The sequence below is a fragment of the Pyrus communis genome, chromosome 2, assembly GCF_041283825.1.
Source record: "Pyrus communis isolate YQ-2024b chromosome 2, ASM4128382v1, whole genome shotgun sequence".
Lineage (NCBI taxonomy): Eukaryota > Viridiplantae > Streptophyta > Magnoliopsida > Rosales > Rosaceae > Pyrus > Pyrus communis.
In genome coordinates this window covers 9,241,377-9,253,979 of record NC_142566.1, presented here as the reverse complement: position 1 = coordinate 9,253,979, position 12,603 = coordinate 9,241,377, and positions in this window count along the sequence as shown.

The following is a 12,603-nucleotide window of genomic DNA, read 5'->3' as shown; positions in this document are numbered from 1 at the left end:
TTTGAAGCCTTTAGGATATTCGAATTTCTCCACATAAGCCGGGTACAGATGGATGAACTTAGGGAACTTTGGCCCCTTTTTTAAGGCTGAATCGATCATCTTTTAGACCTCGGTTATTGACAGATGTTGTTTTCATTCCCTGGTTGTGTCCATCTGCTCTACTGCTTGATCCTCTTCTTTTTTCAAAGTCGATAGGTTGGAGTCGAGCAGATCCTATCTCAGCTTGTAGTAGAACATTCTTAAATGGAAGCTGTCGAGGTTGGCCAATGTGGCCATCTTCGAAGGCTTTACTGACCAATAGTTTAAGCAATCTGGTCTGCGTATCACCATTACTTTGTATGGCTTCGAGCAAATTGTTCATTTTCTGGCCATTCGACTGTTTTACCTCCTAAGATTGTTCATCAAGTCGTCTTTGAAGAAACGACCTAATCGGGGGATCAGAACCTTCCCCACCATCTTCATCGCAATCTTCCACTATTCCTTCGATGAAAATTCTTGCAATTTCGTCGGCCGAGCCTAGATTATCAAGCTTGAAGACAAGTTGGCACACCCCACATCATCGACGTCGGATTCGGTCATAGTGATTATATTCCTGAGAGTATAACCACGTCGAATCGACACCAGACTATATGGACATAAGTACTCAAAGGTGATGTATGTCTTGATGGTAAATGTGGTTCGGCTGTCAAAATGCCGAACTCTGAAACTCACTTGTGAGTATCCAATCATAAAATCACTCGGTGTTCAATATGCCGAATGTCGTAACTCGTAACACCTTACTTCACCGAGAAAGTTAATAAGACGACCTTTGCCAATAAGAATTCGGAAACCCTTCTCGACCGAGACTTGGATAGATAACTAGTCAGCCTCGACGCAGTGTTGTTTATCCAAACTGAAGGTGCTCCTCGGTCGGCTGATTCTACGGCAACAGTGCTGTTTATCCAAACTGAAGATGTTCACCAGTTGCCTTCACAGTGCTTGATGCGAGAATTATACGCGCACAAATTAAACCCTCTTTTGACAATTGTAGTATAAGTATAAGTAGGGATCGTTCTGGACCGGGGATTAGGAGGGATTGTTAATCTCTTGGAAACTGACTTAAAAACGTAAAAACAATATAAAACACTAAACTAGACTCAAAGAATTCAAAAATACTTTAAAACATAAACTAAACAGATTCTAACAAGTTCAAAAGACTCAAAACTCTTAAAAACACAAACTAAATTGATTTCTAACTAATTTGACATTAAAGTAAAGGGGGATTTAGGTTTTGACAAAATTAAACTAAATGAACAAATTGCAATTAAAACAGAATGTAAATATGAATGTGAATAAAATATGGATGATGGAATAGCCAAGGGGTTCTTCTCCACACATGTTACACTTGCATACAAGATTGATTCTCAGTTGGTCTTTCGATAAATTATGAAACTCAACGCCCCGGGTTAATTAGGTCCGCTTAAATTAACCGTCAAGTTTTCCTTAAGTTAATGAATTGGATGGGTTAGCGCAACGCAATTCACCACATTCTCCAAAAGTCCTTTACGTGAACAGCACAATAAAGATACAATCAAAGATCATTAAGCATTATGAAAACTATAAGTGTTGACGAGGCATTCGTTACTATGATGAGCATGAAACTCGTGCCAAGAATTCATTTAACGCGATTGTTTATAAGCAACCTCCACTACTTGTGAATATAAGTTCATAACAATTAGGTGAAATTCACTTATATTCTAGCGTCATATTTATGCATGAAAATTAAGCGCGCATTCTTAATAAACATTCATAAATAAGTTATCAATCAAACGGTTAAACAAATTGAATCCACAACTTATGAAATTCCAACGAAAGGTAATCAATTCATATGCAAGCATAAACATTTATTTCGAATCACCCCCTAGCTAAAGGGGGTTTAGTTCCTCATAACTTTGAAATCAAAGAAACACCTAAACATTCCAACAACTCAAACTTGAATTGTATGAACGTTTAGGCACTCTTCTCTTCCATTCCTCATACGTACAAAACAAAGAGAATTAAAATGAAACATTGAAATCAAAGAAACACCTAAACATTCCAACAACTCAAACTTGAATTGTATGAACGTTTAGGCACTCTTCTCTTCCTCGTTGTTGTAGTACAAGGTCTAAGGTGAGGTTGTGTTGAATGGATTTGGGGAATTATGGAAATGGATGAGGAGTGGTGTTTGGATTATAAGGGAGAGATGGGAAGCTCACGGCTAGGGAATAATGGAAGTGTTTGAGGGGTGTTGTGTTTGAAAATGAGATGTCCATGAATGAATGAATGCAAGGGTATTTATAGGAGTAGTGGAGGGAACATATGGCTATGTCATTTGTAGGTGAAGTAGGTGGATGTTGTAGGTGAAGTAGGTGGATGTTGTAGGTGAAGTGGATATTGTAGGTGAAGTAGGTGGATGTTGTAGGTGAAGTAGGTGGATGTTGTAGGTGAAGTGGGTGGATGTTGTAGGTGAAGTGGATGTTGTAGGTGAAGTAGGTGGATGTTATGTTAAGTGATAAGTGATAAGTGATATGATATGTGGTTATGATATGATAAGTGGTTAAGTGGTGATGATAAGTGATAAGTGATTAAGTGATATGATATGTGGTGATGATAAGTGATAAGTGCATGTGGGTTAACTAATGAAGGAAATGCATGTGCAATGACAATGTGTTAGAATGGATGTGTGTTATGCATGGCATGATTGGGATTAGGAAAGGTTTAAATGTCCTAAAACTAAAGAGAACAAGGTTCCAACACTTTGGCTCCAATTAGGTCTTCAATTTCGTCCAACACTTTGGCTTCAAGCATAAGCTATCCGTCCTTAGCCCAAAAGTGCTCCAAAAGTCTCCAAAATGCATCTTTTTGCTCCTTTAGCCCTTTGGACCTACAAACACACGAAAATAGCTTAAAGTACTAAAATAACTAAAGAAACATAACGTAAATGTACGAGAACAAGCCATTTAAGTCGCATAAATATGCTCCTATCAAATACCCCCACACTTAGCTTTTGCTAGTCCTCGAGCAAAACAGAAAAACAAAACAAAAAGAACAAAACACAACCTACACCTTCCAACAATCGTATCAGGGACTTCCAATGCACATGACAAGTTAAAAATCATTATTCTCACAGATTTGAGCCATCTTTACACTTAAGTACATTCTTAATCATAGTCACCACATACTAGTTCACAATTAAGCAATTAAAACACATTTCAAATGTAGTAACATGCCTTTAGAGAATTCCCTCAATTTCTTACTAGATGTACTCTCGTTTTTCACACAGATTTTCTGACTACACACCCTACACTAGGTATATGTGAGAAGATTGATGTAAACATGTAGACGAACACTCACATATGTTATAATAAGGAAAGCATTTTCTGGAGTTAATAAGCATGTTTAGATATGATCTCATGAATGGAATGCTACTACTTAGACGCGAGAACCAGTGACACCATAAGCTCATACCAAGTTCAAACTCCACAATTGAAATACATAACACTCAATATAGAAGTCAAAGGGTAGTAACGGGGCTAGGGTATTGGCTAACAATGAAAGGTGAAGGATAAACAAACATTCTTAAAGCAATAGTGAGCAAAGTATTGAATTAGACACTTAGAATTCCCTTAAGAACGCAGAAGTCAACTTTGAACACCCAAGGGAAAATCACACAAAACTTAGGGCCATATTCAACTTTTTGGACCCTTTCTTCAACCATCAACGCTCGTGAGTTCATTCTTACTTATTTTCACTCCTCTTTTTTTTTTTTCTTTTTTTTTTTTTTTTTTTCTTTTCTTCTTTTTCTTTTGAATCTCAAAACATACATATAAACGTAAGAACAAACTTTTACTCCCCCACACTCATTTTCTTGCATAATGTAACTCAAAAGGAATTCATTTAAGTCATGCTCACTAAACTTTAAGAACAAGGGTATAGGAAAGTCCTACTCTAAGCTAGGTAAGGGGTGATGTGGGTAAACAAGGAATAAAGGCAAAACGAGGCTCAACGGGGTTAAAACTTACAACATATACGAAGTATGGGAAGTAAGGCTATTTGGCTATGGTGGTGGTCACTACACAACTTCTTCTTGAATATGTGTTATGCAAATCAATAACATGCTTTGAATGAAATGGGCATGAGTTCTAGCATTTGGAACTATATGATGAAACGCCTTCTAAGTAGTAACCAAGCAAAGAATAATGAGATCATGCAACGACTTTAGAAAACAAGAAATCACAGATTATACTCTCCAAAGAACGTTATAGGCTCAAGTCTCTCAGGGTTGTAGCGTTTGTTTGAGTTCCTTCCTTCAAGCATGTTACAAAAACGAATTTTTTTCTTTTATGATTGCATGTGAAGTCATACATTATAACCATAACCAAGCATATACCAAGAGTAAATCAAACTTTTCTCTATGTTTATAACTCTTTCTAACCGTCATGCAATTATAAACCAAATCCTTATCATTGTGTTGGAAGGTACCCTAAGACACAAACACACAAAAACGACTCAAAACACTCTTTTTAGGGTTTTTAAAACAAGTTTTTCAAATTTTTATGTGATTTTCGGAGTTATAAAACAAAACACACTAAAACACTCTAAAACAACTTAAAAACACCTTAAAACAGCAAGGAACAACATTTGAAGTTATGGGTGATAAAATCCCACGAATTTGCATTAAATAAACTTAGTTACCCCCCCACACTTAAATCAAACATTGTCCTCAATGTTTTAAGCATAGATTCACACAAAACATAAGTAAACACACAAACAACAACTAAACATACTAAACATGGCAGAATGTAATTAACAAAGAGAAGAGTTTAGGGACGCAAATCTGGTTATGGAGTGTAAATTCCCTCTTCTCTTTGTTGATTGCATTGAGGCTTGATCTTGATGATTCCACAAGCTTACTCTCGAACTGGTTTCCGCCCATCATTGATTTTCCTTTGTGCTACTTCTTGAACTGGGCAGCAGGATGGTTCTTTTGGTCTCCCCCGAAGGTCTGAGCTTACCCTTTTGGTCTGTTTCTTTGTTCAATCTTTCCAATTCGTATTGAAAAGGGTTGGAGGATAACTCAGCCTATGTTTGTCTCCACATGCTTCAATGTATCATTTTCACTTGCCTTACTCGCTCTCCTTTGCAGAAGTGGTCCCTTCTCCGGAAGTGTATCAACCGTTGAAGATGACTACTCGAGAGCAACGCTAGGTAAGCAATCAGGAATAGATTCCAGGCAGTTGGCTCCAGATCGGAAGATTGACTCCAAGTGCCGGCTGATTGCTTCTTTTACTTTGCCATGCGAGTAAGAACAAGGACAAAGAAAAAGACAGGGAAAGAGCATGATATGAGATACTTTTGCTTTTGACCTTGATGATATGAGATACCTTTGCTTTGAAGAAGCGGTGAATGAATCAGCACATGCTTCAATCCGCCGTTTCCTCCTGGGTCATATGTACTCCAGGCATCTGGTATCATCTTTGGGGAAGAAGAAAGAATTGAGTATTTTGAAAGGCTTTGCTGGGAGTGCGCCCTCAGAGGTGAGGGAGAGTTGGGCATTTTCTTCAGGTTTGCCCTGCCATAAAAGACGAAGGTCGACATATATAGAGATAATATCAAGTGGTGGTACTTTTTACCCTTGTCGACAAACGTTTTGATCCCGCAATTCCGGCTTTTTGAAATAGTGGCGCCTCTTCGATCTTTGAATACGCCTCTTCGATTTCTGAGCAGGCGCCCCTTCGATTTCTGAACGACGCCCCTTCTCTTTCTGAACGACACGTGGTAGTGCAGATGCGGCTCCTTTTGACAAAGCTGCACGCGTTTTCTGAAAAGCAGAGAAAGCGTCGCCGAACTTTGCGCTTGTCGGCTAAAGACGTGTAGTTGCGATGATGGCCTCCACGTGTTTTCAGCTTTGTCAGAAATCTTTTGACAAAGTTGAACGCGTTTTCTGAAAAGCCGAGGGAGCGTCGCCTAACTTACGCCGGAAAATCCGGCTCTTTGAATCGGTGGACGCGTCGCCTTGGCATTTTATAGAGCTATCGATCACCGCCAACATACACACTCTGAAGATTTCCCATTCCTGAAACTCGACTCCGGCCCTTTGTGAATTTTTTAACTCCATCCACCCCTTCTCTTTGAACACTTTTGAAAAAAATGGCAAACTCATCGAACCTTAGCTTAGATTTGAGTCTCAGCAGCGATCCGGTTGCGCCCCGTCAAGGTAATGTATGGCGCCCTTCTTTTTTATCTTCTAACGGTCCTCTTTCAGGTGAAGACTCTGTGATGCAGGACGCCACAACAGCTACAATAGTAGCTAAAAACCTCCTCACTCCAAAAGATATCACCACATATCATATCACTTAATCACTTATCACTTATCATCACCACTTAACCACTTATCATATCATAACCACATATCATATCACTTATCACTTATCATTTAACATAACATCCACCTACTTCACCTACAACATCCACCCACTTCACCTACAACATCCACCCACTTCACCTACAACATCCACCTACTTCACCTACAACATCCACTTCACCTACAACATCCACCTACTTCACCTACAAATGACATAGCCATATGTTCCCTCCACTACTCCTATAAATACCCTTGCATTCATTCATTCAATGGACATCTCATTTCATACACAACACATTACAAACACATTCTCCCTTCCCTAACCATCTTTCCATTTCCACCACTCCTCATCCATTTCCATAATCCCCCAAACCTCACCTTAGACCTTGTGCTATAACAACGAGGAAGATAAGAGGGCCTAAACGTTCATACAATTCAAGTTTGAGTTGTTGGAATGTTTAGGTGTTTCTTTGATTTCAAAGTTTAAATTCAATTCTCTTTGTTTTGTACGTATGAGGAATGGAAGAGAAGAGTGCCTAAACGTTCATACAATTCAAGTTTGAGTTGTTGGAATGTTTAGGTGTTTCTTTGATTTCAAAGTTATGAGGAACTAATCCCCCTTTAGCTAGGGGGTGATTCGAAATTATGTTTATTACTTGCAATATGAATTGATTAACTTTCGTTGGAATTTCATAAGTTGTTGATTCAATTTGTTTAACCGTTTGATTGATAACTTATTTATGTATGTTTATTAAGAATGCGCGCTTAATTTTCATGCATGAATATGACGCTAGAATATAAGTGAGTTTCACCTAATCGTTATGAACTTATATTCACAAGTAGTGGAGGTTGCTTATAAACAATCGCGTTAAATGAATTCTTGGCACGAGTTTCATGCGTATTCCATAGTAACGAATGCCTTGTCAACACTTATAGTTTTCATGATGCTTAATGATCTTTGATTGTATCTTTATTGTGCTGTTCACGTAAAGGACTTTTGGAGAATGTTGTGAATTGCGTTGCGCTAACCCATCCAATTCATTAACTTAAGGAAAACTTGACGGTTAATTTAAGCGGACCTAATTAACCTGGAGTGTTGAGTTTCATAATTTATCGAAAGACCAACTGAGAATCAATCTTGTATGCAAGTGTAACATGTATGGAGATGAACCCCTTAGCTAGCATTCATCCATAAATTTCATATTTACATTCTGTCTAGTTTATTAACTTGTTTCGTTATTTCAATCTTCGTAAAAACCTCAATCCCCCTTTTGCTTTAATGTTCATTTTAGTTAGAATTCAATTTAGTTTGTGTTTTTAAAGCATTTTGCGTTTTTGGTTTGTCTTAGTGTTTTAAACTTTAATTTTGCATTCTTTGAGTCTAGTTTAGTGTTTTAAACTTTATTTTACATTTTTGAGTCCATTCCAAGTGATTAACAATCCCTCCTAATCCCCGGTCCAGAACGATCCCTACTTATACTTATACCACAAATCGACAAAAAGAGGGTTTAATTTGTGTGCGTATAACTTAAATGGCTTGTTCTCGTGCATTTACGTTATGTTTCTTTAGTTATTTTAGTACTTTAAGCTATTTTCGTGTGTTTGTAGGTCCAAAGGGCTAAAGGAGCAAAAAGATGCATTTTGGAGACTTTTGGAGCACTTTTGGGCTAAGGACGGATAGCTTATGCTTGAAGCCAAAGTGTTGGACGAAATTGAAGACCTAATTGGAGCCAAAGTGTTGGAACCTTGTTCTCTTTAGTTTTAGGACATTTAAACCTTTCCTAATCCCAATCATGCCATGCATAACACACATCCATTCTAACACATTGTCATTGCTGATGCGAGTTTTATACGCGCACAAATTAAACCCTCTTTTTGTCAAATTGTAGTATAGGTGCAAGTAGGGATCGTTCTGGACCGGGGATTAGGAGGGATTGTTAATCACTTGGAATTGACTCAAAAACGTAAAATAAAGTTTAAAACACTATACTAGACTCAAAGAATTCAAAAATACTTTAAAACATAAACTAAACAGATTCTAAGCACTAAAGAACAAGAAAGTAAAGGGGGGGTTTGATTTGACGAAATTAGCTAAATTGCACAAATTGTAATTAAAGGCAAAACGTAAATATAAATGTGATGAAAATATGGATGATGGAATAGCCAAGGGGTTCTTCTCCACATATGTTACACTTGCATACAAGATTGATTCTCAGTTGGTCTTTCGATAAATTATGAAACTCAACGCCCCGGGTTAATTAGGTCCGCTTAAATTAACCGTCAAGTTTTCCTTAAGTTAATGAATTGGATGAGTTAGCGCAACGCAATTCACAACATTCTCCAAAAGTCCTTTACGTGAACAGCACAATAAAGATACAATCAAAGATCATTAAGCATTATGAAAACTATAAGTGTTGACGAGGCATTCGTTACTATGATGAGCATGAAACTAGTGCCAAGAATTCATTTAACGCGATTGTTTATAAGCAACCTCCACTACTTGTGAATATAAGTTCATAACGATTAGGTGAAACTCACTTATATTCTAGCGTCATATTCATGCATGAAAATTAAGCGCGCATTCTTAATAAACATACATAAATAAGTTATCAATCAAACGGTTAAACAAATTGAATCCACAACTTATGAAATTCCAACGAAAGTTAATCAATTCATATTGCAAGTAATAAACATAATTTCGAATCACCCCCTAGCTAAAGGGGTTTTAGTTCCTCATATCTTTGAAATCAAAGAAACGCCTAAACATTCCAACAACTCAAAGTTGAATTGTATGAACGTTTAGGCACTCTTCTCTTCCATTCCTCATACGTACAAAACAAAGAGAATTAAATTTAAACTTTGAAATCAAAGAAACACCTAAACATTCCAACAACTCAAACTTGAATTGTATGAACGTTTAGGCCCTCTTATCTTCCTCGTTGTTGTAGCACAAGGTCTAAGGTGAGGTTTGGGGGATTATGGAAATGGATGAGGAGTGGTGGAAATGGAAAGATGGTTTTTGGATTCTAAGGGAGACTCACGGCTAAGAGAGAAAGGGATGTGTTTGTGGTGTGTTGTGTATGAAATGAGATGATCATGAATGAATGAATGCAAGGGTATTTATAGGAGTAGTGGAGGGAACATATGGCTATGTCATTTGTAGGTGAAGTAGGTGGATGTTGTAGGTGAAGTAGGTGGATGTTGTAGGTGATTATGAGTGATAAGTGATAAGTGTATGATATGTTAAGTGATAAGTGAATGATTATGATAAGTGATAAGTGAATGTATGATATGATAAGTGGTGAATGATAAGTGGTAAGTGGTGATGATATGTGATAAGTAATGAGTGGTGATGATAAGTATGGAGCATGTGAATTAACTAATGAAGGAAATGCATGTGCAATGACAATGTGTTAGAATGGATGTGTGTTATGCATGGCATGATTGGGATTAGGAAAGGTTTTAAATGTCCTAAAACTAAAGAGAACAAGGTTCCAACACTTTGGTCTTCAATTAGGTCTTCAATTTCGTCCAACACTTTGGCTCCAAGCATAAACTATCCATCCTTAGCCCAAAAGTGCTCCAAAAGTCTCCAAAATGGATCTTTTTGCTCCATTAGCCCTTTGGACCTATAAACACACGAAAATAGCTTAAAGTACTAAAATAACTAAAGAAACATAACGTAAATGCACGAGAACAAGCCATTTAAGTCGCATGAATATGCTCCTATCAAATACCCCCACACTTAGCTTTTGCTAGTCCTCGAGCAAAACAAAACAAAAGAAACCAAAAACAAAACAAAACGAACAAAACACAACCTACACCTTCCAACAATCGTCTCAGATTTCCAATGCACATGACAAGTTAAAAATCATTAGTCCCATAGATTTTTAGCCATCTTTACAGTTAAGTACATTCTTAATCATAGTCACCACATACTAGTTCACAATTAAGCATTTAAAACACATTTCGAAAGTAGTAACATGCCTTTAGAGAATTTCCTCAATTCCTTACTAGAATGCACTCTATTTTCACACAGATTTTCTGACTACACACCCTACACTTATATGTGAGAGATTGATGTAAACATGTAGACGAACACTCACATATGTTATAATAAGGAAAGCATTTTCTGGAGTTAATAAGCATGTTTAGATATGATCTCATGAATGGAATGCTACTACTTAGACGCGAGAACCAGTGACACCATAAGCTCATACCAAGTTCAAACTCCACAATTGAAATACATAACACTCAAGATAGAAGTCAAGGGTTGTAACGGGGCTAAAGGTGTTTGGCTAACAAAGAAAGGTGAAGGATAAACAAACATTCTTAAAGCAATAGTGAGCAAAGTATTTGAATTAGGCACTTAGAATTCCCTTTAGAACGCAAAAATCAACTTTGAACACCCAAGGGAAAGTCACACAAAACTTAGGGCCATATTCAACTTTTTGGACCCTTTCTTCAACCATCAACGCTCGTGAGTTCATTCTTACTTATTTTCACTCCTTTTTTTTTTTTTTTTTTTTTTTTTTTTTTTTTTTCTTTTCTTCTTCTTTTTCTTTTGAATCTCGAAACATACATATAAACGTAAGAACAAACTTTTACTCCCCCACACTCATTTTCTTGCATAATGTAACTCAAAAGGAATTCATTTAAGTCATGCTCACTATACTTTAAGAACAAGGGTATAGGAAAGTCCTACACTAAGCTAGGTAAGGGAAATGTGGGAAAACAAAGAATAAAAGCTAAACAAGGCTCAACGGGGTTAAAACTTACAACAAATACGAAGTATGGGAAGTAAGTTTATTTGGCTATGGTGGTGGTCACTACACAACTTCTTCTTGAATATGTGTTATGCAAATCAATAACATGCTTTGAATGAAAAGGGCATGAGTTCTAGCATTTGAAACTATATGATGAAACGCCTTCTAAGTAGTAACCAAGCAAGGAATAATGAGATCATGCAACGACTTTAGAAAACAAGAAATCACAGATTATACTCTCCAAAGAACGTTATAGGTTCAAGTCTCTCAGGGTTGTAGCGTTTGTTTGAGTTCCTTCCTTCAAGCATGTTACAAAAACGAATTTTTTTCTTTTATGATTGCATGTGAAGTCATACATTATAACCATAACCAAGCATATACCAAGAGTAAATCAAACTTTTCTCTATGTTTATAACTCTTTTTAACAGTCATGCAATTACAAACCAAATCCTTATCATTGTGTTGGAAGGTATCCTAAGACACAAACACACAAAAACGACTCAAAACACTCTTTTTAGGCTTTTTAAAACACGTTTTTCAAATTTTTATGTGATTTTCGGAGTTATAAAAACAAAACATACTAAAACACTCTAAAACAACTTAAAAACACCTTAAAACAGCAAGGAACAACATTTGAAGTTATGGGTGATAAAATCCCACGAATTTGCATTAAATATACTTAGTTACCCCCCCCACACTTAAATCAAACATTGTCCTCAATGTTTTAAGCATAGATTCACACAAAACATAAGTAAACACAAAAAGCATTTAAACATACTAAACATGGCAGAATGTAATTAACAAAGAGAAGAGTTTAGGGACGCAAATCTGGTTATGGAGTGTAAATTCCGTCTTCTCTTTGTTGATTGCATTGAGGCTTGATCTGGATGATTCCATTGGCTTACTCTCGAACTGGTTGCCGCCCATCGTTGATTTTCCTTTGTGCTACTCTTGATCTGGGCAGCAGGATTCTTTTGGTCTTCCCCGAAGGTCTGAGCTTACTCCTTTGGTCTGTTTCTTTGTTCAATCTTTCCAATTCGTATTGAAAAGGGTTGGAGGATAACTCAGCCTAAGTTTGTCTCCACATGCTTCAATGTATCATTTTCACTTGCCTTACTCGCTCCCTTTTGCAGAAGTGGTCCCTTCTCTGGAAGTGTATCAACCGTTGAAGATGACTACTCGAGAGCAACGCTAGGTAAGCAATCAGGAACAGATTCCAGGCAGTTGGCTCCAGATCGGAAGACTGACTCCAAGTGCCGGCTGATTGCTTCTTTCACTTTGCCATGCGAGTAAGAACAAGGACAAAGAAAAGGACAGGGAAAGAGCATGATATGAGATACTTTTGCTTTAGACCTTTTTGATATGAGATACCTTTGCTTTTGAAGAAACGGCGAATGAAGCAGCATATGTATTTGTTATGGTTGTCTCCACATGCTTCGATCGACCGTTTCC